The sequence below is a fragment of the Palaemon carinicauda genome, chromosome 12 (assembly GCF_036898095.1).
Source record: "Palaemon carinicauda isolate YSFRI2023 chromosome 12, ASM3689809v2, whole genome shotgun sequence".
Lineage (NCBI taxonomy): Eukaryota > Metazoa > Arthropoda > Malacostraca > Decapoda > Palaemonidae > Palaemon > Palaemon carinicauda.
The window spans coordinates 103,523,507-103,528,774 of NC_090736.1; positions in this window are offsets into that span (position 1 = coordinate 103,523,507).

The following is a 5,268-nucleotide window of genomic DNA, read 5'->3' on the forward strand; positions in this document are numbered from 1 at the left end:
AACAATTCTATCAGAATTATCCCAGATAAGATACATAGAATTAAAATGCTCAATTATACCAATAAATTGACACAGGTGAAAGAGACGCAAGGTTCTCAAGAACAAGTTTATTGACAGATAATAAACAGACAGGTTAACAACAAATATATATATTTATATAAAAGAGGGTAACCCAAAACTTTAAGCATAAGTATGATAGTAAACAGAACTTGTTTATCTGAAAGAAAAGACCATTAAACACCACTTTAATGAGATACCAAGGTATCAAGTCATAAAAAATCTGTATTACAAATCAATCACATTAGCGTTAGAAACGCTTGGCACACATGTCTGAACTTATGCAAGGTTCACCTTTGAAGGAAGGAACAGTCTATATGGGCACTTGGTGCCCTCATTTAGTTTGTAGTACAGTATGTACCTACACACTCACCCTGGACTTAATCGTCCCAATTAAGACCACTGTTCCTCGCAGAGTTAAACAGTAGGGTTAACTACACGACCCACTGCTACCACAGATCTCTTAAGTTCCTCTACTTGCTTCGCATAGTGGCGAAAGAACACCCTGGAAGACTTCCAGCCCGTGTATGAACGGAGATGTTCAAAATCCATACAATTAAAGAAATTTAGGGATGAGGCAACTTTCCTCGGATCGTGACCTGCGGGTGTACTGTCAGGATCCGCTCTGCGAATAAAATATGTCATTTTCGCTCTGAGTTGATTCAGAGATAAATTTGAGCCTGATGTTTCTCCCCTGAATAGTTGACTACCCTTGAAGTCTGAAGTTCTACGAAGATAGACCTTTAGGCATTCTACTGGACATAGAGATGCATCTTCTTTCAGAAGACAGATTCTCCAGGGACCCCACCTGTTGGTGGGTAACTCATTCTTGGCGAGAAACGTAGGATCCGGAAACAGGTTCAGCTCCCCCCCCATCCAGGAACTGAACACGACCTGCCTCTCTCGAGAGGGCTACGATCTCACTAACCCTGGCCCCGGACGCGAGTGCAAATAGGAAAATAACTTTTTGCGTCAAATCCTTTAACGCACATTCTTCATTGCTCAACAAGGAGGCGAAATGAAGAACTTTGTCTAAAGACCATGAGATGGGCTTTGGAGGTGCTGAAGGTCTGAGCCTAGCGCAGGCTTTCGGAACTTTATTAAAGATCTCGTTACCTAGGTCGATCTGGAAGGCAAATAAAATGGGTCTCATCAAAGCCGATTTACACACTGAAATCGTGTTAGCTGCCAATCCTTGGCCATGGAGGTGGATGAAGAAAGATAAGCAGAAATCTGTTGAGATCTGCGGATTCTTTGCCTTTACAAAGGCCACCCATTTTCTCCAAGATGACTCATATTGCCTTCTAGTCGATTTGCACTTGTATTCCTCTAGGAAGTCTATGCTTGCTTTCGAAATCCCGAAGCGCTTTCTCACCGCCAGGGCGAGAAAATCATGAGCTGCAGGGTCTGGGTTTTCTGTAATGAAGCGCAGACAGTCGACTTCTGGACTCGCTGGGTCAGAACTGGATGTGGTAGCGGCACGAACTTCATCTGTAGTTCCAACGCCAAGGGGAACCACATGCTGTTCGCCCACTTGTGGGCCACTATTGCCGCTACCCCCCTTGAAGGATCTCAGTTTGTTGAGGACCCTCAACAGAAGGTTGTGAGGAGGGAACAGATAAATCCTGGACCATCTGTTCCAGTCGAGGGACATTGCGTCCACTGCTTCCGCTAAGGGGTCCTCGTACGGGGGACACGTACAGGGGCAACTTCTTGTTGTCTTTCGTCGCAAAGAGGTCTATTTGCAGTTCTGGGACTTGATTCAGAATGAAGGAAAATGATCCTGCGTCTAAGGACCATTCCGACTCTATCGGTGTGAACCTGGATAGAGCGTCCGCTGTCACATTGCGGACTCCTTGAAGGTGAACTGCCGACAGGAACCACTTCTTCTTTTCCGCCAATCGGAAAATGGCTAACATCACTTGGTTGAGAGGTGGTGACCTCGACCCTTGTCGATTCAAGCATCTCACAACCACCTCACTGTCTGTCACCAATCTTATGTGGATCGAGTGACGCGGGGAGACTTTCTTTAAGGTAAGGAGCACTGCCATAGCTTCTAGAAAGTTTATATGAAAGGTCCTGAATAGCTTGGACCAAGTCCCCTGGACTTTTTTCCGATGAGAGTGACCTCCCCATCCCTCCTTTGAGGCGTCTGAGTGAATCGTCATCGACGGGGGAGGTGGCTGAAGAAGAACCGACTTCTTTAGATGTCTGGCTTGGGACCAAGGTCTGAGAAGAGTACGTAGCCGAGGCGGCACTGGTCTTCTCAGGTCTCTTCGCGCGTTTGATGCATACCTTCTCCAAACTCCGGTTGCATCCTTTAGCTGTGCTCTTAGCACTGGGTCTGTCACTGAAGCAAACTGGAGAGAGCCTAGTACCCTCTCCTGTTCGCGTCTTGATATCCTTTCGGAATCTAGAAGTCTCTTGACAGAGCCCGCTATCTCCTTCCTTTTCTTCATTGGGATGGAGAAACTGTGTGACAAAAGGTCCCAGTGGATTCCCAGCCACTGGAACTTTTGGGATGGAGAAAGTCGAGACTTTTTCTTGTTGATCTTGAAGCCTAGGTACTCTAGGAACTGGATCACCTGACTGGAAGCTTGCAAGCATTCGGTCTCGGATGCTGCCCACACCAGCCAGTCGTCCAGGTAGGCTACTACCTGAATTCCCTTTAGGCGTAATTGTTTGAGAGCTGCGCTCGCAAGCTTCGTGAAAATCCTTGGGGCTATGTTTAGCCCGAATGGCATGGCTCTGAAGGCGTACAGTTTCCATTGTAGCCTGAACCCTAGGTAGGGGGAGAGTCGACGGCTGATTGGAATGTGCCAATAGGCGTCTGACAAGTCTATAGAGACTGAGTATGCCCTCTTGGGCAGTAAGGTCCTTATGTGTTGCAGTGTTAGCATCTTGAATTTGCAATTCACTATGAACTTGTTGAGTGGTGACAAGTCCAGAATGACTCTGAGCTTTTCCGAGTCTTTCTTGGGAACACAAAACAGCCTCCCTTGGAATTTGATGGACTTCACCTTTCGGATCACATTTTTCTCCAACAGTTCTTGAACGTACTCCTCCAAAATGGGGGTGGAGTGTTGGAAAAACCGAAGGCATGGGGGTGGAGTGCTGTACCAGCTCCAACCCAGTCCATTCTTGAGTAGGCTTTGGGCCCAGGGATCGAAGGTCCAGCGATCCCAAAATTTCAGAAGTCTCCCTCCTACCGGTATCATTTCACTTGGACTGCCGTCCTGAGGTCTTGCCTCCCTGACCACGACCACCTCTGAATCCCCTTCCCCTTGAGGGGCGCCTAGACGAGCCTCTGGCTGCTCCTCTAGGTTTTGCACGAAAGGAAGAAGACTGTCCTTCGAACGTTGGGGCGAATGTGGTTGACTGACCTGGCACAGCCTGGGGTACCCACTGAAAGGCAGTCGGGGTTTGTGCCACCATCTGGGGCACTGGAGGCAAAGGCAATTGCAGTTGCTGTTGCTGTCTATAAGGCTTGGCTGGCCGAAATGGTAGCCTAGTCTTCATATTCTTCCTCTTTGGTTGAGGACCCTCATCCGGGGAAGATTTTCTTTTGATAGCCAGGCCCCACTTCTGGAGAAGATTTCTATTCTCCACGGCGGCCTTATCAACAACCTCTTTGACCACATCGGTAGGGAAAAGGTCTTTTCCCCAAATGTTGGAGGAGATTAACTTCCTTGGCTCGTGTCTCACCGAAGCCCCGGTGAACACGAACTCCCTGCAAGCTCTCCTTGCCTTGACGAAGCTATAAAGGTCCTTCGTCACTGTGGCTAAGTGAGACTTAGCCACTACCATGAACATTTCATGGACCTTGGGGTCACTTGCCATCGTCTCGAGAGTAGTCTGATGAGACATTGAGGCAGCCAGTCTTTCTTTTGTCTCGAACTCTCTTCGTAAAAGAGATTCGGACAGCTTGGGGAGGTCCTCGCCGAATTGCCGTCCGGCAATATCAGCCTCCAACTTTCCCACTGAGAATGTCAGATGGACATCCTTCCAGTCTTTGTGGTCCATAGGTAGGGCCAGCGACAAGGGTTTACACTCCTCCAGGGAGGGGCAAGGCTTGCCGGCCTCGACTGCCTTTAGGACAGCCGCAAACCCTTTCGTAAAAAGGAAGGCTCTATCAGGAGAGGACACAAACGAAGGGAGCTTCTTGCTCAATGCAGCTACCTTCGAATTCGAGAAGCCCCTCTCTTTCATCGAGGATGAAAGTAGGGCTTGAGCCTTAGCGTGGTCCATAATAATAACCTCTTTCGGCTCTGTCTCCTCCCTTGAAGCTGGTTCTTTTCTCAGCCGGACATAGCAGTCCGGATATGATGCCTTGCTGGGCCAGAATTCTACCTCCTCTAGGGGAACTGAACCCAGCTTATCCGAGATGACGATCTTTCCAGTCGTCATCGGCATGTGCTCAGCATACCTCCATGGGTTAGTATCTGAGCATATGGGAAGGTCTTTCACATTGAGCCTTTTCCGGGGCCCATGTGATTCTGCCAGGGACTGCATACGCAGTTCCATTGCAGCCGCCTTCTCCTGATTCTCCTTCTGCATTTGTTGGATCATTCCAACAATCGAAGAGAGGGCCTGTCCCAGTTCTACTGGGAGGCCAGCCGATGTTGAGGGGATAGGCTCCGGCATCTGAACCGGAGTAGCCGACACCTCGTCGACCTCATCCTCTACGACATCCGGGGTTTGAACTTGATCCTGACCTTCTGCCAGGAGGTCTTCTTCCAAACGTTCGTCCAGGTCAGACATCCTGTCACACAACTGGATGTCTTGCATCGCATCTGCGACTTCCTCGTCCACCTGGACTTGATCTTGAAGGATCTCCTCTTGAGGCTGGGGAATCACTGCCTCAGCTGATGCCTGGGGAAAAAGATACGCCCTCATCTTCTCACTTGGAAGATAAGGGCCAGAGGTGTTCTTCTTGAAGCCCCTTACCCAAGTACGAAGCTTTTCCCTAGCTATATCCCTTGATTCCGCCGTTCTAGGGGAATCAAAAGCCTCAGTAATCAGGTTAGTGCATACAGTACATACCTGAGGGTCCCAATACTGGAGATCATCCTTGGAGACAGCGCATGCTGCGTGTCTCCTACAACACTCATGTCCGCAGAGGTTCTTGCTGCGGACATTGCAGAAAACATTTCCGCACTTCGGAGGGTCCTCCTGTAAAGAGAAGAAATTTCCATGAGTATCAAGTGAACT